General features: G+C 45.0%; 1 pseudogene; it reads right to left on the bottom strand.

The window, feature by feature from the left end:
- LOC130036476 (cytochrome P450 3A12-like) overlaps positions 1–21,788 on the bottom strand; it is a 33,432-nt pseudogene extending 11,644 nt beyond the window's left edge.
- Positions 21,789–27,869: the final 6,081 nt, after the last annotated feature.

Raw genomic sequence — 27,869 nt, forward strand, 5'->3', positions numbered from 1 at the left:
TATAAATATTTTAAGAAAAAAATTTAATGCTGGGAAATGTAGACTGGTGAAGGGACGGGTGTTGGAACATTATATGACTAAAACCCAATAATGAACAACTTTGTAGCAGCCTATCTTACAGTAATTCAATTAAAAATAATTAATTAATATATTGGGTCTTTTGTTTTGTTTTACTTTTTGGGTAACACCTGGCAATGCACAGGGGTTACTCCTGGCTCTGCACTCAAGAATTATCCTTTGCGGTGCTCAGGGGGACCATATGGATGTTTGGAATTGAACCGAGTTGGCAGCAAGCAAGGCAAACACCCTACCCGCTGTGCTATTGCTCCAGCCCCTTAATTAAAATATTGAACTGTAGCACTGCACTGTCGTCCTGTTGTTCATCGATTCGCTTGAGCAGGCACCAGTAACGTCTCCATTGTGAGACTTGTTACTGTTTTTGGCATATTGAATACACCACAGGTAGCTTACCAGGCTCTGCCATGAGGGCGGGATACTCTCAGTAGCTTGCCAGGATCTCTGAAAAGGACGGAGGAATCAAATCCGGAATGCTTTAATTAAAAAAAAATCGAAATTTAAAATAAAAGAGTATTAAGAGGAAACCTAATGAAATCTGTGTCACTCTCTAATGGATAGATAGGACCATGTCAGCACTGGCCTGAGCTCAGGGTCTCATACATGCAAAGTGAGTGCTCCACGCTGGAGCTCGCTCCCTGGCCCTAGGTTCTGTTTTGAGTGCAGGCACATCACAGAAATCTGCACAGATAAGACCCTTTCACAGAGCCTTACACGCAAGAGAGCATGCAGTGGTGCTGGGATCTGAGCCAGCTCTGTGTAGAGTTCCAAGGTCAGCATCCTACTTGGATGTCAAACTGTAGCGATGTAGGCGGTCAGCAGCACTGGGGAAAAGAGCATGAACAGAATCAACAGTCCAGAGCACGGATGAAGGGCACATGGCATGAGATATCCTTGAACTTTGTTTGGAAACTTCCTGTGGATTACTAAGTATGAACATTGAGTTCATTAAAAAGTGTCCAATCAAATGAAAAGGTGCTTCCTCAAAAGAAACAGTGACCAAAATACAAAGACAATCTACAGAATGGGAAAGGAGATTCTCCAAATACACATCTGACAAGGGGTTGATATCAAGGATATACAAAGTACTGGTTGAACTCGACAAGAAGAAAACATCCAACCCCATCAAAAAGTGGGGCAACGAAATGAATAGAGACTTTTTCAGAGAAGAAATCCAAATGGCTAAAAGGCACATGAGAAAATGGTCTACATCATTAATCATCAGGGAGATGCAGATCAAAACAACAATGAGATATCATTTCACTCCACAGAGACTGGCCCACATTCAAAAGAACAAAAGCAACCTGTGTTGGCACGGATGTGGCGAGAAAGGGACCCTCCTTCACTGCTAGTGGGAATGCCGACTGGTTCAACCCTTTTGGAAAACAGTATGGACGACTCTCAAAAAATAAGAAATTGAGCTCCTATTTGACCCAGCAATACCACTCCTGGGAATATACCCGGAGAGGCTAAATAGTATAGTCGAAGTGACATCTGCACTTGTTTGTTCATTGCAGCACTGTTTACAATAGCTAGAATATGGAAAAAACCTGAGTCCCGAGAACAGATGACTGGTTGAAGAAACTTTGGTACATCTACACAATGGAGTACTATACAGCTGTTAGAAAAGATGGTCCTCCCGTTGATCGAACTCGGGTCGGCCATGTTGGCCGCTTGTAAGGCCAATTGTTCGATTCCTCCCCCCCTCTCGGAGAGCCCTGCAAGCTACCGAGAGTATTCAATATGCCAGACACAGTAACAACAAAGTCTCCAATGGAGACGTTACTGGGCCCGCTCGAGCAAATCAACGATCAACGGGAGGGCCTTTACCTTTACCTTAGAAAAGATGAAGTCATGAAATTTACATACAAGTGGTACTACATGGAAAATATTATGCTAAGCGAAATGAGTCAGAAACAGAGGGACAGATATAGAAAGGTTGCATTCATCTGGGTAACATAAAGTAACAAAATAAGAGACTAACACCCAAGAATAGCTGTGATAAATACCAGGTTGTTCACTCCATGGCTTAGAGGCCAGCTGCACACTCTAGGGGTAAAGGCAGCTCAGATAGAGAAGGGAGCACCAAATAAAGGGTGCTGGGAAGATCTGCCCAAGATGGGAGATGCCTGCTGAAAGTAGTCTATGGACCGAACATGATTGCCACCCAATGTCTCTTCTGCAGACCACAGCCCCAAAAGGAGAGATAGAACAAAAGGGAGTGCCCTGCCACAGAGGCAGGGTGGGATGGGGGATAGGGAGCGGGAGGGATACTGGGATTGGTAGGGGTGGAGAATGGGCACTGGTGGTGGGATGGGTACTTGATCATTGTATAACTGAAACCCAAGCACAACAACTTGTAAGTCTACAACTGTATCTCACAGTGTTTTACTAATAAAACAAAAACAAAAAAATAAAAAATAAAATAAAATAAAAATTAAAAAAAATGAAAGGGTGCCTACCCGCCGGTTTGTGAAGACAGAATAACATTCTTTCACCAGGACAGTTTTGATCATGTCTGGGTCAGTAATAGCCAACACGGGCAATGGGCCATCAAAAACCCTGCAGTGAGAAAACAGCTCATTATGTTTAGTAAGCCAGTTTCTGCTGCCAGAGTCCTGCATGGAAGCCCAACTCCCACCCCGAGTCTGTCGTATCTGAATGACTAGAATTCAGCTTTGATATAATATGGAGGGATTGCAAGTCTAAGAGAGGTATACATGGGTGTTCCTGTACCATTTTCCACTAATTTTGGACATTTAAATATTGCACTGTAGCACTGTCCTCCCATTGTTCATCGATTTGCTCAAGCGGGCCCAGTAACGTCTCCGTTGTGAGACTTGTTGTTACTGTGTTTGACGTATCAGATATGTCACGGGTAGCTTGCCAGGCTTTGCCATGCGGGCAAGATACTCTCGGTAGCTTGCTGGGCTCTCCAAGAGGGGCGGAGGAATCGAACTCAGGTCGGCCAAGTTGGCCGCATGCAAGGCAAACGCCCTACCGCTGTGCTATCGCTCCGGACGTTTGCCTTTCACGCAACTGACCCGGGTTCGATTCCTTCGCCCCTCTCGGAGAGCCCAGCAAGCTACCGAGAGTATCTCACCTGCACGGCAGAACCTGGCAAGTCCCCCGTGGCGTATTCGATATGCTAAACACAGTAACAAGTCTCACAATTTAAATATTATCTTATTGAAAATAACTTGGATTAGCAAGTAATAGAAGGAAAGCAAATCATTAAGCACAAAACAATAAAAATTAAATGCTCGATTTGTTTTAAATTCAATATTAAATTTATATTTAGTATAAGATAAATATAATATTAATTTAAATTAAATTTAACATCTTACAGTATTTGATTGAATTAACAAATTATACATTAAATCACATTTAACATATAATTATATTATATTCTGAAGAAAAAGTGAGTCAGGGGGTGCTGCTAACCAGAAGGTTGGTAGCTCCTGCGGCTTTTGGGCCCACCCAGGGATGCCAGGTATTTGGATCATTGACAGAGGTAAAGCATTTTGATGGATGCAATTCTTTTTTGGGGGTTAGCTCAAGGAGAAACTCTGTCTGAAACTATACTTAGAAATTTCACTCTGGGGTGACAAGCATCTCTATTGATTTTCTCTTTTCCTTGATGCTAGTACATATTAACAATTAAGTTTACTTCTTATGAATATTTGCATTTATTTGTAAGTAAGAAATATAGATTCCAAAATATAGACTCTTTCAGCAAGAAATACAGATTCCAAAACTCAGTTCTCTGGGCTTGGGGGTCTAAGGTTAAAAGCCGATTGGGTTTATACCAGACTAAGTCCTCAGGTCAATTTAGCTTTTCCTACCCCAAGGAGTCCTGTCTTTTAGGCCATTACGATTTATATAAGGACCATGCTTTATTAGACTATGGACGGAACATGATGGCCACTTAGCATCCGTATTACAAACCATAGCACCCAAAAGGAGAGAGAAAAAGGGAATGTGCTGCCACAGAGGTGGAGAATTGGGAGGGTAGGAGGGATACTGGAAACACTGGTGGTGGAGAATGGGCACTGGTGGAGGGATGGGTACTCGATTGTTGTATAACTGAAACCTAAGCACAAAAATCTACAACTGTACCTCATGGTGTTTCACTAATAAAAAAAGAAAAACAAAAAACATGCTTTATGATTTTCAGACTGCCCCATATCAAAGCCGGGGTAGCTTTGCTGCTTGCCTGGGTTGATCCAGAGACCCCACGGTGCCATCCAGCTTTTTGGAGTGTTAGAAACTATGAAACAGCTGAAGCCCGAGTCAAGTAAATAAGATGGATGCCCAGGAGTAAATATATTTCAGAGTCAATTAACTCCAAAATATTAGGAGTATAGCATTAAAGGTTTTTCTGTGTTTAAGTGAAGAACATAGCTCTATAGTAAAATATGAAAAGTTTATAGAGGAAAGAGAAAAGCAAGTAGTTTGCCATAGTAGTGTGAGTTCAAAATATGGGTGCTCATCTCATTAGGTGGCCATGTGCCGTCTCCCCACCCTGGCTGGGTGCCACGCTTCTGTGGGGAGAGGAAAAAGGGCAATTCACTGATGAAGCCCAAAACACTTGGGGCTAATATCCAAAATTATATATTTAATATAGATTAAACATAACTTTTCATTCCATATTACTATTTCTAATGTCCAGTCATTAGAAATAGTAATATAGTAATAGCAATAGTAATTTCTAATGACTGGGCATTAGAAATAGTAATATTGAAGATAGAGCAAAGAAGCATATGACTTAATATTAGACGGACATTATACATACATTTCTTACATGCATGTAAATAGTTTCTGCAACTGCATATGTTTCAGTTGTATATGCCCTGCATGTGATTGACTGCCCCCTTCCACACCAGTTATGGTCCCCTGATCTCTTCAAGGAGTAATAGCCATGATAAGCCCTGAGCCAGGAATAATGACTGAGCATCAACAAGTATGGGCCAATAAAAAAATTGAAAGGATAATGAATGACTTCCATGCTCTGCTTAACAAAGCTTGTGAATGGAGATTTATTGTAACTATTAAGGAACGGTGCTGGAGCAATAGCACAGTGGGTAGGGCTTTTGCCTTGCACGCGACCAACCCAGGTTCGATTCCTCCATCCCTCTTGGGGAGCCCAGCAAGCTACCGAGAGTATCCTGCCCACATGGTAGAGCCTGACAAACTACCCATGATGTATTCGATATGCCAAAAACAGTAGCAACAAGTCTCACAATGGAGACATTACTGGTGTCCGCTCAAGCAAATCGATGAACAACGGGAGGACAGTGCTACAGTGCTACATTAAGGAACGGTCTTCATTGGCATCAAGTTTAGAAAAACATGAATCAAGGGGCTTGGGAAATAGTACAAGGGTTCAACCCTTGCCTTGTCCACAGCTGATCACAGTTCAATTCCTGCCACCACATGAGGTCACTGGAACCCTACCAGAAATGAGTCCTGTGCTCAGACCCAACATAAGACCTGAGTACACCCAGGAGCAGCCCAGAAGAAAACCAACACCAAAAACAAACATAAAAATAATGACACAGCAAAAGCAGTATCTACTCTGTTTACATGTCAGTCTCAGCTAGTTCCATGGAAAATAGCAAATCCAAACTATAGGCAGAGATTTTGGAATTTTCATTCAATTGTGGGGAAGGGGTGTAGAGATGTTTCTGATTGCGGGCTAGAAGGATATGAGTCATAGACACTTATTTGTTTAAAGGGAACTAAAGAAGGAGAGAGAGAGAAAGAAGAAGGGGACAACAGGTATCTGCAGAAAATGATGCTAGAGGTTTGGGGCCACTGATATCAGGATCCCAGCAACAGTCTATGCCAGCCTGACTGGGAGGTCTCTGCAGACATGGCCCTGGCAGGACAGGAGACCTCACTTTTTGCAATGGAGGCTCCATGCCAGAGGCCGTGCGAAGGATGGTCTCTGCTCATGGAAGTCTCGACCCAAGAGACATTCCCAGAGTACTCACCCCCACACTCTCCCATACTTTTTAAAACATTTCAAGTCAAAGTCCCAAAGTCCCTGTAGAGAGAAAAAAAATGATATTAGGCATCAAAAAGGCTTGAGCTCTCTTTGAAAGGAACAGAGTTGGCTGGAGGCCCTGGAAGCAAATCCTGCCCATCTTTTGATCGAGAGTTCAAATCTGAACCAGGAAGCCCTGGTTCAGAGGGAAAGGAGAAACACGGAGGAGACATTTGAGAAGGAGCAATGTAGACAGTCTGGAACATTTCTCAAATCCGCAGGTGGCAAAGCCAGTCTTGCCTGCCTTCTCATCTCCTGTGCCCCTGCAGCTATGTTCTTCCCTGCATGATGGAAATCAGCACCCCAAGACCCATAGAGGTAGGCAGCAGTGGGCATGCGTGGTGGGACCTGATCCTCTAACGACTGGCTCAGTACCACTTCCGGATCCCTGAGGCCTGTTGACTGAAGTTTGTCCTTAAACGGGCTCAGGGGAATACTGCCAGCTCAGTCCTATATGGAAGATGGAACTGGGATTGGTCCCCTCACCAAGGACAGAGCAATGTCAACTGTTCATGCTTCTTATTTGCTAATCTGTCACGCTGCCCAAGACAGCTGTGATAGTTGAAGCTTGGACTGTGCAGAGCAGGGACTGACTCTGTCTCCCAGTGGGCTGGAGACAGAGCAGGGAGGGGACTGTGGTTAGGATGGCCACCCTCAAGGTTGGTGCTCAGAGACCCTGTAGGACTGTCCAGCTGATCAAAGGGGCACCTTTGCCAAGGAACTAAGCAGAACCCACAGGGAAGAATAAAAACAAGGAAGCACGAAGCTCACTCACATGCCATAGGACAGCAAAGTTCCAAAAAAGGGCAGTGGGGTCGGCTCCGGGACCCCCATTTCTTGAACCACCCTTGTGTGCGGGTCCCGTACCTGCAAGGGAAAGACAAAGGAGGCGACGGAGAGTGTGCAACTGGGCTCGTCAGCTGCCCATGTAATCAGAGAGAGCAGGCAAAGGAGATAATAAGGAGACACTAAGTAACAGCACTGAGCTGGGGCCACTCCGAAGGTAAAGGCTGCCATGCCCAGTGGCTCTGTCTCCAGCACTGTGTGTGGCTCCCTGAGTACCACCAGAGTATCCCTAAGCAGAGATAGCCAGGAGTGAGCCCTGAGCACCGCTGGATGGGGACCCTCCCGTTGTTCGTCAATTTGCTCGAGCGGGCCCAGTAACGTCTCCATTGGAGACTTTGTTGTTACTGTGTTTGGCATATCGAATACATCACGGGGAGCTTGCTAGGCTCTGCCATGCGGGCGAGATACTCTCGGTAGGCAGTTGAAGCTTACCTAAAATATTCAATGTTGAAACTAAGAAATAGTTCAAAAGAGAGGAGTGATTGCATTTTTTGATGACCTGTGCTCAAGTACAACTCCAGAAAAAAAGATGATAATAATAATTTAATAAATAACAAGAGCCTTTGGAGGACTAACATGAAGGGCAGTTCTTGGAGACTTTCAAACCCACATATCCTCCTGCTCAGAGGTAATGACACTTATAGGCAAAATAAAGAAGGACAATGTTCCCCAGAGTTGCATGAAGCAAATTTTATATCTTCTCCTGTAGACTTTAATCTTGAATGTGCTTCGGTGCCAGGAGTCTGCCCCAACCGAGCAATTTCGGTGTGTGTGGAAGTGAGAAGGAGAACCTGCCAGTAGGAAGTTGGCCTTGAGAAACCTGCCAGGGCACCTTGGAGGCCTTTTCTCGGGAGTGGCGGAGAGGCACGTGACCACTGCCCACCCAGGGCAGCCCTGTGGCTCCCAGCCCTGCTCTCCATGCAGCACTCAGTTCACTGTCTGATGCCATTGCCAAGGTCAAGCTGTGACCTCAGAATCTTGAACTGTATCTCAGAAACTCTCCAGAGATGGTCATCATTGAGCACCTGTGCCCAGGGGCAGACCCAGATGTCCTCTGGGCTCACGTGTCCCCATATGGAAGCAAAGGGATGTTCTGGCTTTTGTCCATCCCCACTAGAAAGATTAAGGCCACCTTGTGGTCAGGGGGTCCCAATCATCGCAGGGGGCCTGACCAGGGGCCTGTGTCGTGGCCTCTCGTGGCTGTGCCTGTGCCTTCTGGGGCTCCAGGTGCTGTGTGTGGTCTAACCCTCGAGGGCCAACCCCACCTAGACAACACAGTGTCTCTGAGCTCTCTCCCTGCACAGGGAGACCAGGACAGGAGGCATATCTGGGTCCCACTATGCATGACCCTCCCTGCCCCCAGCCCCAGGCACCTGGTCCCTGCTCTCCCTCTCTCAGTCATGCCAGGAGATCAGAGGATCCTTCAGGCAGGTGCGATCAGAACCAAGCAGATCCACCATCTACCTCTAAGGCAGAGTTGCACCAAGACTCCCGTCCCAACTCTGTTCTAGAAAGTTCTGTCACCCATGCACCTGTGTGCTCTCCAGCAAATACTGACCAGCAGTCCTCTTTACCCTCCAGTAGGAAAGTTAGTCTGAGGTCACTTAATCACTTAATCACTTAACTTCCCGTTAGTCGTCGATTTGCTCGAGCGGGCGCCAGTAACGTCTCCATTTGTCCCTGTCGCGTGCTAGTGTAGCCCAATGGCATCTCTTCGCTCCGGGAACATGGAGGGCCTCAAACCGATCGTTCATGATCTTGACAAAGAAGTCTGACCATCTGGTAGGTGGGCGGCCACGCGGTCTCTTGACATCCCGTGGAATCCAATCAGTAACAGCTCTAGTCCAACGGTCGTCTTTAAATCTCATTACGTGACCAGCCCATCTGATTTTCGACACCTTGGCATATGAGACAGTGTCCCTGATCCTTGATCGTCGACGGATGTCAGAACTCCGGATTCGTTCTCTCATTTGAGTGAAACGTGATATTCCAAGCATAGCTCTTTCTATTCTTCTTTGGGAGACCTGAATGGCATTCTCATCTTGTTTGCGTAGGGCCCAGGTCTCTGAGGCATATGTTAATGCAGGAAGAACAGTGGAATCAAAGAGATGTGCCCGGAGCCGGAGGTTCTTCATCCTCTTAGCTATTTCTTCGACGTTCTTGAAGGCGTTCCAAGCCGCTCTCTTCCTCCTGCGCAGCTCGGGTGCCAGGTCATTTCTCATGTTGACCTCTCGACCTAGGTAGACATAGCTGTTGCATTCGGAGATGGTCGTTCCATTGAGAGCGAATGGGGCGTCAGGAACAAGGCTGTTTCTCATAAACATTGTCTTCATAAGATTCAGCTGTAGTCCTACCTTTCCACACTCACGGTCAAAGTCGGCCAGCATTTGTGCCGCTTGGCTGATGTTTGGTGTTATTAAAACAATGTCATCAGCAAAGCGGAGGTGGTGTAGTTGCCGACCATCTATCTTCACTCCCATTCCTTCCCATTCCAGTCGTCGCATGATGTTCTCGAGGGTGGCACTGAAGAGTTTCGGTGAAATGGTATCACCCTGCCGCACCCCTCTCTTGACATCAACGATCACTTCTTTGTAGAATGGTGAGATCCTGGTAGTGAATCCGCAATACAGCTCACGGAGGATCCTGATGTATTGGGCTTGAATGCCCTGATTGGCTAGGGCTTCAATGACCGCTTCCGTCTCAACAGAATCAAAGGCCTTCTTTAAATCAATGAACGTTAAGCAGAGCGGCATCTTGAACTCCCGAGAAACCTCAATGAGCTTGGTTACCGTGTGGATATGGTCGATGGTGCTGAATCCTTTGCGGAACCCTGCTTGCTCGCATGGTTGTCCTTCATCTAGTGTTCTGCCAATCCTATTCAGGATGACTCGAGTGAACAGCTTGTAGATGACAGACAATAGGCAGATCGGGCGATAGTTGCCAATGTCATGGATGTCTCCCTTCTTGAACAGTAGTATGGTCCTGCTGGTTTTCCATTGGGACGGAACCTTGCATTCAGACAGGTAGCGAGTGAAGAGCCGAGCCAGTGTATTGATGAGTACTGACGGCAGGTTCTTCAGGTGTTCAGGTCTGACCTTGTCTGGGCCGGGTGCTGTTTGCTTCTTTACCAACGAAATGGCGTGTCGGATTTCGGAAGGGAGAACGTTAGGAACGACATACCCATCCTGTGGAATTTGGTATGTCGGCAAGTGGACATGGCTATCGAAGAGATTTGAGTAGAAGTCATGGATAATCTTCTCCATTGCCGTTCTGGAGGATGTGATGGATCCATCAGGACGTCGGAGGGCAGTCATCTTGGTCTTATAGTTGGCGAAGGACAGGTGGGCATTACGAATACTTTTCCCGGCTTCTGCTGCATCTACCAGTACTTCTGCTCTTCTCTCTTTGAGGTCTTCCTTGATCGCATCTCTGCACTGCTTTGCAAGCTCGGACGTTAGCTTGCGGTTTCCTGAGGCATGCGCCAAACCACGCTGGCGAATTAGCTCAAGAGTTTTCGAAGATAGGCGACTTTTTGTGGCTATCTCTCTCTTGGCGTTCCTCGCACATTCATGGAGGTGCTGAACCAGTCGATCGTATTCCTCGTCAATGTTGTCAACAATGGCATCTTCCCATGTTGCCGCAATAGTACCAAAGAGTTCCCAGTTGGTGGTCATTCTGAGGTCAATTAGAATGAATCAAAACCATGTAGCACATTTGGAAACTTCATCTCTCAAAAACTTAGAAAAACCCAGGTATGTGAGAACCCATGACTGAGATCTCCAAGCCCGCTCAGATACGGACTCGGCATCCTACGCCCAAGCTCCCCAGTTTTCCATTATCTTGGCAGTCACACCCACAAACTGCCCCTGGTGCCCTGTAATCTCATCAATGGCCAAGACCCAGAGACTATAAGCTAAAGTTCCTGGAAGAGACCACTGCAGAATTTCCTGGAGTGCAATGCCGCAGTTTCAGCCAAGTGACCTCTTACACTCTATCTCATTTGCTTATCAAAAGTAGCACACATTTGTTTGGTTCTAACATACTTGCTTGTATTCTCTTATATACAGGCTTAAATGACTCCAGAATGAAATACAACAACCTTCACACACTTCCCTCTTGTTGTGGTGGGAAGGTGTTCGGTGGTGGGATTAGTGTTTGAATAGTATCTGTGATGAACTATTGTGAACTACTTTTATGAAAATTTAAAAAATGAAAAAACTCTGCTGCCACACTTCCCTCACCCCTGAATGGTTCTTTCAGACACTTCAAATAAACTTGATCACTTCTATGTTGCTGTGCTCAGGATGTCCCCCTCCTAATGACCATGACATTAAAATCAAGGTCAGAGGTGACACACAGTGACATTCTGCACTAGGTCAGGAATAGCTCCTCCCCTCCCCACCTGCTCTCAGATGCCAGGACCCACACTGCGGTCATTTTCCTATTCTGTGACACTCCAGGGGAAAGGATTCAAATTCCCAGCTGGGTCCCAGAGGCTGTGACTTTGCAGTTGGTCAGCTGTATCTGCAGTGGGGGCGAAGAGGTGGCAGTCACTCTCTGTACTGACGCTCTCCTCCATGCAGACTGAAATGGTGGGGAAAGAAAAGGGACCGGTCTCAACTTTTCATTCTTTCCTTTATGCCAGTGTTCTCCTTGAGAGGCAAACTGGGTGAAGATGAGTATCTGGGGCAGATATTAGGGAGAGGCACAGTGGAGTAGGGTGAACCTTTTCTAAGTAAGAAGGAGCAATGTCCTGGGCCCCCCACAAGACCAGCCTGCCCCAGTGACCTGCAGGATAATGCCTAGGATAAGGGGTCTGGAGGTTGGCAAGAACAGGTCCAGTTACAAGCCTCTCTGAGCAGAAGTGAAGTCTTGAAAGCAGATAAAAAGATGAAAAAGAAAAATCCTAAATCCTTCTCTTGGATTCCTTCCTCCTTGAGGTGGGCTGGGACCGCCAGCATGGGGCCAGGTGATTTTAATCTGACCCTGATGGATTCTGGTTCATCCATCTGTGTCTGCACTGATTGAAATTCATAGGCAATAATCACTTGTATCACTTGTCATCCCTTTGATCATTGATTTGCTCGAGAGGGTGCCAGTAATGTCTCCATTTGTCCCTGTTGTGTGCTAGTGTAGTCCAGTGGTATCTGGTCACTCCAGGAACACAAAGTGAGGCCCATTATTGTTACTGTTTTGGGCATATTGAATTCGCCATGGGTTGCTTGCCAGGCTCTGCTGTGTGGGCAGGATACTGTTGGTAGCTTTTCGGGCTTTCCAAGAGGGATGAGGAATCAGTGGACAATAAGCATTTAAAAATATATAACATACATTTCTGAGAAACTCCGTTATATATGTATGTATAAGTAATGCAGGGTGATACAAAATATATTTTACTGTGAGTTGTAGCAAAAGTAAGTTTGAGGGCCAGAAAAAAATCACACAATGGGTATGGTGCTGTCCTTACATGTGGCTGGTCCAAGTTCAATCTTCAATACTACATACAGTCCTCCAAGCCTTCCAGGAGTAAGCCCTAAGGTGTGGTCCAAAATCCAAACTAAGTAAGTTTGAGTGTGGAAAAGCAAATGCTTCCCATGCAAGAGGACCAATGGGATGCCAGTGATCCAAACCAGGTGGGCCATGTGCAAGGCTCTGGCCCCTGAAATCATTTTTTACAGGAACTGGCAAGATGCCTGATAATAATAAAACCTCCTAAATAAAAAAATTCTAGAAATAGCAAAGATAGAAGTTTTTTCTCCTCCATCATCTGTGGGAAGCTGGCCCTTTAGCTGATGAAGGGCCTACGTGCCTGTGCTATGTATGGTTATCTTCGCCTACGTGACCCTGAACAAGCAGGTCCTGACTAGCGCAAATCTGGCACTGCATCTGCTCTGACCGCAGTCTATGCATATCTTGAGCTCTGTATGGTTATCTAAAAGAAAACATTTGTCACAGCTAGCCCAAGAATAAGAAGTAACTGACACTAACTAATCAAGCACATGAAACATGTAGTTTTTGTAACTCTCCTAACCATATATGATATGACCTAGTGATGTAATTGCCTTCTGTGATGTAAGCATAGTTTCCTGCATCGCAAAGTATATAATACCCCTGCTGCCCTGAATAAAGTCCTGTCCTATCGTATCCTGTCTGCTGTCCTGACTGCTCTGTCCTGTTTTCTCTGCATTATGTCTCTTGTGTCTTGTGTTCATTCGGTTGGTCCCTCCCTGCACTTACGGACCCTAGGGCCACCTCCACGGACTGGAGAGTGTTCTGGCAGGGCTCCCCACAATCATCAAAATATACTCTAAAGCTTTTCAAAATATGCAATAAATATACTATTCAAAACATACTATCAAGCTTTTCAAAATATGCTATTCAAAATATACGATAAGTCCGATCAGCCCCAAGAGCAAAGGAGGTCACCATGCAAATTAGCCACAGAGACAGAAGTACTGGGGTGCATGGGGTGCGGGTGTCCCACCCCCATTGTCTGCTTAAGCACCTTTCCCTCTGGGAACCTTTATGACCTTCCAATGGGAGAAGGGAAAGACCATCTGATTAGCACCCCATGTCCCAGGTGACAGAGCGGCCCAGTCAGACACTCACAGGTAGAGGAGCACCAGGATGATGACCAGGAGGAGCCAGGAGCCCATGGGAAAGTTTGAGGTCAGTTCCCTGGTGACTCCTGAGCACTGTGCTTTTCGGTTTCCTGGTCCAGCTGAGCAGTTCCTAGTGGCCTCTGCTGCACATGTCCCTCCAGTCTGCAGGGGTTCACCTGCAAGTGTTTATCTGCTGGGAAAGGGGGTGGGCCCAGGGCTGGGCCAATCAATTCTGGAAATGCCTGAACTTAGGGCGATTTGTTTGTGAGAACTTTAGGGTTATTAGAAGCAAATGAAGTTGAAGCCAGACCAAGACAAACCCTGCAAGGGCCACCTATACTAAAAGGGTAGTCACAGATCAGGCTGGATCAATAAGTTACTAAGACCATGGAACAAATGACCCTTTGTGTTGGATATTAACTCTAAGTGTTTTAGGATTCACCAGTGAATTGCCCCTTTTCCTTCTCCCAGAGAAGCATACCTTACTCTTGCTTGCATCCCTAATTCAAAGTTTATCTTTAACCTTACGTTCTTGCTTTATCTTTCATTTTCAGTTCCCAAGTCAGTCTTGATTACTCATAAGCCAAAACTTTCTGGTAATTCTGAACTTATTTTTTGTAATGCTTTGTGTTTGAAATGCTGTGTATTTATACCTGCTTTTCTATTTCTTTTTTTTTTAATTATTTTTATTAGTGAAACATCATGAGGTACAGTTGTAGACTTACAAATTTTTTTTACAGATACTGCAATTTATTGAATATTTACAAAATTTTTTTCTGCATGGCTTAGGTGATTCATGGTATGTCTATCCCTCTCTTTCTGACTCATTTTGCTTAACATGATACTTTTTATGCTTAACATGATACTTTCCATGTAGTACCACTTGTATGTAAATTTCATGACTTCATCTTTTCTAACAGCTACATAGTACTCCATTGCGTAAATGTACCAAAGTTTCTTTAACCAGTCATCTGTTGTCGGGCAGTCAGGTTTTTTCCACAAGGTATTAAGCAGACTAAGTCTACGTGATCTGACTATGACCTTTGTCCTACTTGTTAAATGCAATCCAGTTTTATGATAATTAATGTTTAAATTCTCTTGAGATGAAAGAAAACTTAACCAACATAGACTGTCATTAGCAGGCATAGAAATGAGTAACCTGCAAGCCTATTTCTCCCAGTCTTGTGATTTCTCCTTATAAATTTTTTTTATTAGTGAAACACCATGACTTACAAATTTTTGTGCTTGGGTTTCAATTATACAATGATCAAATACCCATCCCTCCACCAGTGCCCATTTCCCACCACCACGGATCCCAGTATCCCTCCCACCTCCCTTCCCCCCCCCCCCATCCCACCATGCTTCTGTGGCAGGGCATTCCCTTTTGTTCTCTCTCTCCTTTTGGGTGTTGTGGTTTGAAAAGAGGCATTCAGTGGCAATCATGTTTGGTCTATAGTCTACTTTCAGCATGTTTTTCCCATCCTGGGAGGATCCTCCAAACACCCTTTATTCGGTGCTCCCTTCTCTATCTGAGCTGCCTTTTCCCCTAGCATGTGTGGCTGACCTCTAAGCCATGGAGCAAAATTCCTGGTACTAATCTCGGCTATTCTTGGGTGTTAGTCTCCTATTTTGTTACTTTATGTTCCCCAGATGAATGCAATCTCTGTATGTCTATCCCTCTCTTTCTGACTCATTTTGCTTAACATGATACTTTCCATGTAGTACCACTTGTATGTAAATTTCATGACTTCATCTTTTCTAACAACTACATAGTACTCCATTGCGTAAATGTACCAAAGTTTCTTTAACCATTCATCTGTTGTCAGGCAGTCAGGTTTTTTCCATATTCTGGCTATTGTAAAGAGTGCTGCAATGAACAAACAATTGCAGTTGTCACTTGGACTATACTTTTTTGCCTCTCTGGGATATATTCCCAGGAGTGGTATTGCTGGGCCAAATGGGAGCTCAATGTCTAACTCTTTGAGAATGGTCCATACTGTTTTCCAAAAGGGCTGAACCAGTCGGCATTTCCACCAGCAGTGAAGGAGGGTCCCTTTCTTGCCACATCCGCGCCAGCACCGGTTGCTTTTGTTCTTGTGGATGTGGGCCAGTCTCTGTGGTGTGAGGTGGTACCTCATTGTGGTTTTGATCTGCATGTCCCTGATGATTAATGATGTGGAGCATTTTTTCATGTGCCTTTTCTGCTTTTCTAATGCTCTTTGGTTAAACACATAGAGACTGTTAACATTATGCTCCTACTATTTGGGAGTTGATTGACTCTGAAATACATCTACTCCTGAGCATTGGTCAGAATTACTTGACTCAGGCTTCAGTTGCTGTAGTTCCTAACACCCCAAAAGGCAGGTCCTTCTGTGGGACTGGGATGGACCCAGGGTGAGCAGCAAGCTACCCTGGCATCAAAATGGGGCAGTCTTGAGAGCATAAATGCATGGTCTTGATGCAAACTGTTATGACTTAAGAGACAGGAACCCCATGGGGAAAGACAAGCTGAGCTGGTCTGAGGAGATTTAGTCTGGGATTTATGGTAAAAGCTTTGCTTGATCTCAGAGGCCAGAGAATTCAGTGTTGGGATCTTGTCTCTTACTGTGTTTATCGAAACAACTGCAAGTATTGATTACTTATCAAACTAGAGAGAAAGATAAAAGCAAAGTCGATAATCCTGGGAGACAGAGTGTATCCTTGAGTTAATCTCCCCAAGAGAATTTCCTGTTTTATCTATGTAAGTGATCTATGTAAATTTCCAGATGTTTTAGCTATCTAAATGATCATTCACAACTATGTCCTTACCTCAACCCCTCCACCTCAGATTTCTATAAGTATGCTGGCAACTCGGCACTGGATGGGCCATTTTCACCATCAGGCTGTGGTTCCTCCTTCCCCCCCCCCCCCCATCTCTCTGTCTCTTTGCTGGGGAGGCCAAACAGCACACACGGAGCCCCCCCTAGGAGGGAGCCCCTCATACTCAGTGTGCCCACACTTCATTCTTTGGAAAAGAACCTTAGAGACCAGGGCAACCCTCAGGGAGTTGAGTGAATTTTCATGGCTTCAGTGCTCATCGCCTCAAGTGGTGAGGACTGGAGGTGGCTCTCAACCACCAAGGCCACTGAATGCATGCGTCTTCGCAGCACCCACCCACAATTTACTTTGTGAACTCACACTTTGTTGGTCATAGTTTATGGCATTGGGATGGGTATCATGTACCAAGACTATGCGTCCTTGTTCCACTGTGGAGACTGAGGCTCTAAGATGAATTGAATAGAGCTGAAAGTCCAGAGATTCTCAGATATATGAACATTCTCTCTCTCACTTCTTTTTGTTTTGTTTTGTTTTCGGGCTGTGCCTGGCAGTGCTATAGAGTGATGCCTCGCTCACTCCTCGGGGATCATTTCCAGCAGAGCTCAGAGAATCAAAAGAAGACAAAATCAAGATCAAGGCAAGATCAAGAATATCAAAACAGGATCAAAGTCAGGACAAGAACCCAAATATCATACTGATGTCGCTGGACCCCACTGGTGGCTCGCAAGAGAGATGGGGTGGGGGGGGGAGGAGGAACCACAGCCTGATGGTGAAAATGGCCCATCCAGTGCCGAGTTGCCAGCATACTTATAGAAATCTGAGGTGGAGGGGTTGAGGTAAGGACATAGTTGTGAATGATCATTTAGATAGCTAAAACATCTGGAAATTTACATAGATCACTTACATAGATAAAACAGGAAATTCAGAGAGGAGAGAAAGACGGGCACCTTCTCCCACTCTGCCTCTGTTACCTTAGTGCCGCTGGGAAGACTAGGACTGGGAAAGTCTCAGCACGGGCCTAATCCCTGCAAACCCAGCCCCACCGGGTGGCCATCAGGCCACATCTGACCTCCAGGCATGGGAGTTGATCCCCACCTCCCGATTTCTGGGGGAGCCACGGACTCAGGCTGGAGAGAGAATTTCCTCTTTGCAGGAAATGAGACGCCTGTCCCAGCCCTTAGCCAGGGTTTTTGGAGTTCTTGTCTTGCCTCACAGAAAAGAATTTCAGGAGAAGACAAGTAGTGAAATGGAACAGAGTTTATTTGAAGGGTTTTTGAAGGTGTGGAGCAGGGGCAGGGAGGAGAGAGAAAGAGAGAGAGAGAGAGAGAGAGAGTAACATACTCAAGAAAGAACATAGACTTCTCAAAGAGCAGAGAGAGCCCCTACAGACATCCCAGCATTAGGCATGAAAGTACACATCTCAAGAGGGATGATGCGGGCGCCATATGTTCTCGGCCACGTGGGCACAAGTAGCACATGGGTTCAGGTGGCATATCATGCCCTTCCTTTGTCCAAGGTGGCTTTTATAGGTTTTTTCAACCTGCCCCCACGTAGGGCTTCTACCTGATAAAAAGTCCATGGCTAGTGTTATTGCTAAGTGGTAGAATTGCATGCGGCCTTTGAAACTCCATTTCTCAACCTTTGGTCCTGCTGGATCTTCTCTGGGCTAAATCACTAAAGTTAATTGCATTAAGGGTATTCGAGGAACTTCCTTATGGGGGGGGCAGTCCAATCTCCTCAGGGTCTGCTGCAGAAGGTCTTATTTCAGGTCTTGCTTTCTGTATTCACAAGGTAGGTTAGCCTTAGAACTTTCCTTCCTAGAAATTTCATTGCCATCATGCAGGGGTCAGGGGCTGGATGGCCTTTCCTAACCTACCTCGATAAGAAAATATTAACTCACAAGGCTTAGCCTGTAATGACATGTTAGTAATCTCTTATACAAGGGCTGATCGCTCCATGAAGAGTTACAACAATCCACACACTTTCTTCGAAGGAAATCTTTTTTGATCATTTTTTGGGAATTATTCATAAAAAACAGTATTGGGTATGTTCCCACCAGCAGGTGAACTTGTGCCTGCAGGGCAAGTGTATCAGCAGCCTGATGGTGCAGGCTTCCTGATACCCCGAAATTTCTGCTGTACCTTTGGCCGGACCCCAACAACTTGAGGCCAAGTTTACCAAGAAATTTAATGGCCAAAAGTTAGGCATGTGGGGGATACTCCCACAAACCACCTCTGGCTCATCTGTACCAGCCTATTTATTGGCCTGATTTCAGAGACCCATAATAAATCTCAAAAGACATCAAAAGCCACAGTTAATCTTTGACAACAAGGGTGAACAGACTGGGGTAAATCGGAGGGGAGTATGTCAACCTGAAGTTCACCCAAGCAGAGCCCCCCCAGTCACTTGCTTCCACAACCCAAAATCACTTCCATGCCCCTGGCCTGCCTCCACCATATCAGGACGGACCTCACCGAGGCATAATCTGCTGAAAATTCTGGTATGTGGGTTTTTCTGACAGAAATCTCCAGGTTTTCTCTGATTTGGATGGGCTACCTCCCCCCACCTCCCGGTATTTCCAGAAGCCTTGGAAGTCACAAACACACCCCAAATCAGACAACCAATTGAAAAGCTACCTCAACCTTACTGTCCCAACAAAATTCCAAATATCCTGAACAAACACCGTGATCTCTTCGCACCTGTATTGCAAAACATAATGCACAAAAGGAAAAGGTGGGAGAGAGAAAGAGAGATCAAGAAGGAAAGTGCCTCCCTAGGGTGGTGGGATGTTGGGGGATGGTGGTAGGGAAAGAGGGGACATTTGGTTGTCAAACCAAATACAAACAGGTGGTGGGAGATGTACGCTAGTGGAAAGATGGGTTCTGGATCATTGTATAACTGAAGCCCAATTATGATCAGCTTTGTAATGGTCTATCTCACAGATGTTCAATTAAAAGGTTTTTTTAAAAAGTACTGTGGAGTTCATGCCCAGTTTAATCAGCTTAATCAATGACTGGATAAACAGCAGTATTCCTACATTAATTTAAAAAAAGCAGTATAAAATAAATTCTTTAGATCCTGCTATCTGGACAGGCGTGAGTGGTGGTTGGGAAAATTGGAAATAATGATGATGGGAAGGTGTTGAGATTAGTGTTGGAATATTAAATGTAATAAATCATCATGAACAACTTTATAATGATAAATAATGATTAGAAGAGAAAAAGAACCCAAATCTCACAGATGCATATCACAATCTCAGCCTGTTGAGCTATTTTTTCAGCTGGGTGAAATTAATTAGAAAGTGCTAGACACGACACCTTCTTTTACCGCAATTTTCCAGTTCAGATTGGTTTCTGAACTTTTGAGTTCACTTCTGTGGTGAGTCATAAGAGGGTCATCAGGTAGAGTCCAGGTCTCTGTCAGCCACCGGGCAGGGTCCCGGTCTTTGTCCTGTCAGTCACCCCACATTTATTTTGCTTGATCAGCTGACTCACTCTCACTGAGGGAAGCCATCTGTCATGTGAGAATTGTCCCATGAGAAGCCTGATGGCAAAGAAGAGACGCCTCTGGTCTATGTGAGCAAGGAGCTGAGTCCTGCCAATGACACTTCTCAAGAAACTAACAACTGTACACATGACCCAACAATTCCACTTCTTGGGCCCCAAAACAACAGCAAAAAGATATATCAAAGTGGCGCATATGCTGCCTGAGCCCTTGTGCTGCTTGTGCACACATGGCCGAGCACATGTGTCGCCCGCATCTCCACTCTTGAGATGTGTACTTTCATGCTTTCAAGTCCAATGCTGGGATGTGTATAGGTGCTCTCTCTGCCCTTGGAGAAGCCCAAGTTCTCTCTTGAACACAATATTCACTCTCTCCTACTTCCTCTTTCTCCTTCTCTTCAAAACCTCTAAATAAAATGATTTACTTCAAAAAAACAGATATGTCAAGAGAATTCTATTTTTACAACAAGAATGAATGTAGTGATGTGTTGAAAGTACTGAATGAAGAATTTCCAACCAAGACTCCTCTACCCTGCAAGGTTAACACTGGATTTGTGGGAGTGATCAAATGAAACATTCTCAAACAACAGATGAGGCTATTTGCCATCTCTTAGACAGCTCCCAAGGAACACTGAATGGCGGTAGGGAGACATTTCTCCAAAGAAGAGAAACTGATGATTAGTACTCATTTGATAATGTACCCCTCATCATTTATTAGGAAACTGCAAATCAAAACCAGTGAGAAGGACATACATCAAAAAGACTGGAAACAACTAGTGCTGATGGGGAGGTGTGACAAAATAACTCATTCACTATTGGTGGAAATGACTGATGGACACAGTATATGGAACTTCTGAAAAATCTGTAACTAGAACTTTCTGGGCTGAGCAATAGTGTGAGGGTGAAACTGATGCTATGACAAGCTGCAGCAAACATTAAATCTGAACTAGGTCTCAGTTTCTGTTTCCTTACAGCACAAATTGCCATTTCTGGTAAACTCCCAGTTGAGTAATTTGCTGAGATAAGGAATTGTGCAGTTGAGTAATTTGCTGAGATAAAGAATTGCGCAGTTGTGTCTGGCCAGTCATGAGGGATTACTGTATTCTCCTTAGAAACTGTTACTAAGTATTACTGAGGAAACTATTGTCAAATTGCTGACCACTGTTGTAATAGGGCGATGATAAAAAATAGACCAGTTTATAAATTGCTTCTTAACTTCTTAACACTATATAAACTGCTTGTAATTTGAAGTCGTGGTCCTTGTCAAGACTCCACTGTGGTGGATGAGACTTGGGCCCTAACGTTTCCTTTACACACAGCCGACGTGGGTTTAATCTCTGGCATCCCTTATAGTCCTCGGAGCACTGCCAGGAGTGACCCCTGGGTGCAGAATCAGAAGTAACCCCTGGGCATTGCTAGCTGTGGCCAAAAGCCAAAGAAAGTAAATAAATAATTAATAATGGAATTTTAACCTAGGCCCAAGAGATGACTCAGTGAGCTGAGCACATGGTTCTATTCCAAGTCTGAACATCACTGCGACATCCACCCAAGCACAAAGCAAGAGTCACCTCTGAGCACTGCCACGTGTATCTCCAAATGAAACAAAACAAAAAGTTTTCAGTCTTCCTCCTGGGGCAAGTTTCCTGGTTCCAGGCCTCCCACTAACCCACCTGGAGCTGATCGGAGGGTATGGAGGGAGGCAGTTCATTGTCTCCCCCGCCCCTCAGCCCCCCTCTGCTTCAGGAGCAAACGAAGTTATTGCCAACAGCTCCAAGCATATCCGAACCTGGCACTTCACCGTGTGTGCACCAATTCCAGAACTTTCCCATTGGCCGGGTTGAGCTGAGTTTTCTGCTGAATTCCGCGGAAGTGGCCTGTCCTGGGGCATCCTCTGGCCATTCCACGGCTTAGGATCCTGCACGTCTTTCTAAGCCGCTTTCCACCGTGTCCAGCGTCTAACACCCTGGGATGTTCGACAGGGTGAATAGGATCCTGGGGCAGAGGACACCTACCTAGGGGACGAGGAGGACCGGCCGAGCACTTTGATGCAGCGGACACCTGCCCGGGCAGTGGGAGCCTGTGGGAGGCCGAGGTAAGGAAGATCTGGAGCCGTCCGGGGTGGTGGGGGCTGCGCTGAAGGAGGTCCCTGTGCTGGCCCGTCTGTGGACAGCGAGTGCTTGGTCAGGGGAATTGGAGAAAGGACGTTTCGGGCTGCCCATTTTACCGTGGATGTTTCTTTTCTTGGTTCCAAAGTACAGCATCACCCACAACAAACGCTTGTTTTAGATTTTGTTTTGTGGGCGCCACCTGGTGGTGTTGAGGCTATTCTGCTCTCAGGGGTCATCCTGGCAGTGCTCAGGGGACCCTAAGGAGTGCCCGAGATCCATCCTGGCTGCCATGTGTAGGACAAGCTCCGAGTTACTGTACTTCCCTCCAGTATCTTCGGCCACTACTGCGGCTAGCGAGGAAGGCATAGGCTCCCGCGACCAACGACGGGGCTGCCCTTTGGGGCAAAGGTTCAGGCCCAAGTGTTCAGGATGGCGTCAGCCACAGAGCCTAGCTGGCACGTGCAGGCGAGTGTTGAGATTCAGAGGTTTAGTGCTGGGGAACAGTTTTTCCCCAGCGTGCCCAGACATGTTGCACACCCGGTCCAGGCAGACACAAGGCGAAGGATGATGGGTGCATGGAGAAACCATTCCAGGAGACAGCTGGTGGCCGCTCACTTTATTGCAAAATACACACCCATTTTATAGGCTTAAGAGGATGGTCCAATCACATAAAGTTTAGCATTACTGACCTATCACCTTTCCAGCTCTGCTTTGCCCCTGCCCAATCCCATTTAGGGTTAGATGCTGCAGTTAGGTGACAGTTCTTGGGAGTGAGGGTTGGGTGAGATTCAGGGCTGGATGCCTGGTGCCTGTCAAATGCACCCAGACACTCCCTACTGGGTCACTATGCAGAGACAGATCTTTTTTTTTATGTTGAAAAATTCGTAAGTACTCATTTTTCCTTTTTTTTAAAATTTTTTTTTATTAGTGAAACACCATGAGGTACAGTTGTAGATTTACAATTTTTTGTGCTTGGGTTTGGTTATACAATGATCAGATACCCATCCCTCCACCAGTGCCCATTTTCCACCACCATGGATAATATCCCCCCACCCCCATTTCCCCCATCCCCCCCTGCCTCTGTGGTAGGGCAATCCCCTGTGTTCTCTTTCTCCTTTTGGGTGTTGTGGTCTGCAAAAGAGGCATTGAGTGGCAAACATGTTCAGTCCATAGTCCACTTTCGACATGCATCTCCCCTCCTGGGGGGATGCTCCAAACACCCTTTATTTGGTGTTCCCTTCTCTATCTGAGCTGCCCTTTCCTCTAGAATGCCCGACTGGCCACTAAGCTATGGAGTAATCCTCCTGGTGATGATCTCAGCTATTCTTGGGTATTAATCTCATATTTTGTTACTTTATATCCCCCAGATGAATGCAATCTTTCTATGTCTATCCCTCTCTTTCTGACTCATTTCGCTTATCATGATACTTTCCATATTGTACCACTTGTATGTAAATTTCATGACTTCATCTTTTCTAAGAGCTACATAGTACTCCATTGTGTAGATGTACCAAAGTTTCTTTAACCAGTCATCTGTTCTTGGGCATTCAGGTTTCTTCCAGCTTCTGGCTATTGTAAAGAGTGCTGCAATGAACAAACAAGTGCAGATGTCACTTCGACTATACATTTTTGCCTCTCTGGGATATATTCCCAGGAGTGGTATTGCTGGGTCAAATGGGAGCTCAATTTCTAATTTTTTGAGAATCGTCCATACTGTTTTCCAGAAGGGCTGAACCTGTGGACATTCCCACCAACAGTGAAGGAGTGTCCCTTTCTCGCCACATCCACGCCAGCATCGGTTGCTTTCATTCTTTTGAATGTGGGCCAGTCTCTGAGGTGTGAGATGGTATCTCATTGTGGTTTTGATCTGCATCTTCCTGATGATTAATGATGTAGAGCATTTTCTCATGTGCTTTTTTGCCATTCGGATTTCTTCTTTGAGAAAGTTTCTGTTCATTTCATTGCCCCATTTTTGGATGGGGTTGGATGTTTTCTTCTTGTGGAGTTTAACCAGTATTTTGTATATCCTGGATATCAACCCCTTGTCAGATGTGTATTCGGCGAATATCCCTTCCCATTCTGTAGACTGTCTTTGTATTTTGGTCACTGTTTCTTTGGAGGTGCAGAAGCTTCTTAGTTTAAGATAGTCCCATTTATCTATCTCTGTTTTCACTTGCTCAGACAGTGGCATGTCATCTTTGAAGATACCATTAGCTTCAATGTCATGGAGGGTTTTGCCAACTTTGTCTTCAATGTACCTTATGGTTTCTGGTCTGATGTTGACGTCTTTAATCCATTTTGATCTTACTTTTGTACACGGTGTTAGGCAGAGTTCTGAGCCCATTTTTTTGCATGTAGCCGTCCAGTGATGCCAGCACAATTTGTTAAAGAGGCTTTCCTTACTCCACTTCACATTACTTGCACCTTTATCAAAGATTAGATGATCATATGATTGAGGGGAGATGTCAGTGTATTCAACCCTGTTCCATTGGTCTGCAGTTCTGCCTTTGTTCCAGTACCATGCTGTTTTAATTATTACTGCTTTGTAGTACAGTTTGAAGTTCGGGAGGTTGATTCCTCCCATTTTCTTTTTCCCAAGAATTGCTTTAGCTATTCATGGGGGCTTATTGTTCCATATAAATTTCAGGAGTGTTTGCTCCATTTCTTTGAAGAATCTCGTGGGTATCCTTATAGGAATTGCATTGAATTTATACAATGCTTTCGGTAGTATTGCCATTTTGACAATGTTAAGTCTCCCGACCCATGAGCAGGGGATATCTTTCCATTTCCTCAGAGACAGATCTTATCTGCTATGCAGGGACAGATCTATCTGCTCTCACTCCTGCTGTCATGTTCCACATCTCCCCCTCTTTATTTAAATTCAAAACCTACAGCATTAATAATAGGGAAATCATAAAAAGTCAACCCCAATTAAAGGTGTCTTACCTTTTCATTCCTTTGGCTAGTAACCTATTGAAATCACCATATTAAATTGACTTCTAGTCATTTTGTAATACGTGGCTCCTCCTGGGAACATCTCTTATCAGAAAACAGTTCTCAGACCAGAATAATCCTTCCCAACCCTAACAGGGTCCTTATTCTGTGAATTCTCTTAGAGTCATGACAGAACTAGTCCATAAGCATGGTCCTAATTTACTGTTCCCATTTTGGTGTCAGGGTATCTCAAAGCTTGCTCTGGGTCCATCCAGTCCCTTCGTTAGGACCCTGTCTTTGTGAGCTAGGAACTTAGGGAAACTGAGGCATAAGTGGAGTAAATGGATGCTCAGTAGTGTATATTATCCGGAGTCAATTAACTCCCAACTTACAAAACCATAGCATGAACTATCTTTTTGTGTCTATACAAAAAGGGCACTGCTCTGTAGTAAACTATGTAAAAGGACATAAGGGAAAGAGAAAAGCAATATATACACACCCAGATATTACAGTTGGGAGTTGCCACATGTAGGAAAATTGGTTGTTAGGGACTCATATTGCTGAGCTGTAAATTGATGGACCAATACCAAATCATCTCCCAGTGGATAAGCCATTTGCCTTGCACGCAGCCAACACTGATTCAATCCCTGGCATCCCATATGGTACCCCAAGCACCGCCAGGAGTAATTCCTGAGTTCAGAGCCAGGAGTAACTCCTGAGCATCGCTCTGTGTGAGTCAAAAAAGAAAAAGAAAAGCAAACAAACAAAAAGATTAAAATACTCATAGATTACCATAAGATAGTAAGGACTTCACATTTGCTTTCAAAGTTCTCTGAAGGTCAGGACTAGGTTGATACCTGGTGACAAAGCTTTGCATGAAATAAAGTTATCATAATAATAGCATGCATTTTCACATACTGGACAGACTAATTAACAATCACTGTCACTGTCGTCTGGTTGTTCATTGATTTGCTCGAGCAGGCTCCAGTAACATCTCCATTCATCCCTGTCGCGTGCCAATATAACTATGTGGCATATTGAGGGCTCTTTCAGTCTCAGGGGAATAAGGACCATTATTGTTACTGTTTTTGGAATATCAAGTACTCCATGTGTAACTTGCCAGGCTCTGCCCTACGGGCGGGATACTCTTGGTAGCTTGTCGAGATCTCGAGAGGGACGGAGGCTTTTGGGGCTCCAGGAAAAACCGCAAATAACAATCAACAATATAGTTAGTAAAAGTTGACTAGTTATTTTCCCACATTTTTTCATGCAATTCTCCATTCTCAGAAACTACTATAGCCGAAGGGCCTGTTCTTAGCTGCTTGGATTTTAAAGTGACTCACTCTTTTTCTTTCTTCTTCAAGAAGGCCAGAATGAAGCTGGTCTGAAATTCCAACAGGAATGCCTGATATCCCTAAAACTATTACCAAGGTTTTTTGAAGACAGTATGGAATTCCAGGAGTGAAGCCTGTTATCTACTATCAGACTGACAACTGAGATTAACCCCTTTTAACTCTTTGCTAAATTGCTCTACAAATTTTAGTTACCAAAAGTCTCAGAGATCAAATAAAACACTGGTAGCATAAGTTTTGCAACCGGTATTATAACTCTAAAAATTCATTTTAAACTAAACCCTTACTCTTTGGACCAGTTTCTAGGTATCACTTGTCACACTTGTCATCCCGTTGCTCATCCATTTGCTCAAGAAGGCACCAGTAATGTCTACTTTCTTCCCTGTCGCATGCTAGTGTAAACTAATGGTGTCTGCCCACTCCAGGAACATGAAGAGCATCAAACAGTTCATTCAGGGTCTTGAGGAAGAAGTCCACCATCTCATAAGTGGGCAGCCAAGCTTTCTTTTAATGTCCCATGGAATCAGTTGGTAACAGCTCTAGTCAAGCAGTCATCTCCAAATCACATCATGTGTCCGGCCCATCTGATTTTCAATGCCTTGGCAAACGAGGTAACATCCCTGATCCTCGATCATCAACTGGGGATGGAACTCCGGATTCCTTCTCTCACTTGAGTGAAGGGTGATACTCCAATCATAGCTCTTTTGATTCATCTTTGGGAGACCCAAATAGTGTTCTCTTCCTTTTTTCACAGGGCCCAGGTCTCTAGGGCATAAGTTAGTGCAGGAATAATGGTGGAGTCAAAAAGATGTGCCCAGAGCCGGAGGTTCTTCATTCTCTTAACAACTTCTGATGCTCTTGAAGGTGTTCCATGCCACTCTCTTCCTCCTGTGCAGTTCTAGCACCAAGTCATTTGTCATGTTGAGTTCTCGACCCAGGTACACATAGCTGCTGCATTCAGAGATAGTCGTTCCGTTGAGAGCAAATGGGACGTCAGAAACTAATCCGTTTCTAATGAACATTGTCTTCGTGAGATTCAGCTGCAGTACGACCTTTCCACACTCACAGTCGAAGTCAGCTAGCATTTGTGCTGCTTAGCTAATGTTTGATGTTATTAGAATGATGTCTTCAGGAAAGTGGAGGTGGTGTAATTGCCAACTGTCTATCTTCACTCTCATTCCTTCCCATTCCAGCCGTCACATGACGTTCTCGAGGGTGGCACTGAAGAGCTTCGGTGAAATGGTATCTCCCTGTCGAACCCCTCTCTTTACGTTGATGGTCACATCCTTGTAGAATGGTGAGATCCTGGTGGTAAATCCGTAATACAGCTCGCAGAGGATCCTGATGTACTGAGTTTGAACGCCCTGTTTGGCTAGGGCTTCGATGACCACTTCAGTCTCAATAGAATCAACGGCCTTCTTTAAATCAATGAACATTGATTTCATTGTGGCATCTTTAACTCTCACGAAACCTCAATGAGCTTGGCCACCGTGTGAATATGGCTGATTATGCTGAATCCTTTTTGGAACCTGGCTTGCTCACATGCCTGTCCTTTGTCTAGGGTTCTGCCAATCCTATTCAGAATG

This window comes from Sorex fumeus, unplaced genomic scaffold (assembly GCF_029834395.1).
Source record: "Sorex fumeus unplaced genomic scaffold, SorFum_2.1 ptg000064l, whole genome shotgun sequence".
In the NCBI taxonomy this organism is placed as follows: Eukaryota; Metazoa; Chordata; class Mammalia; order Eulipotyphla; family Soricidae; genus Sorex; species Sorex fumeus.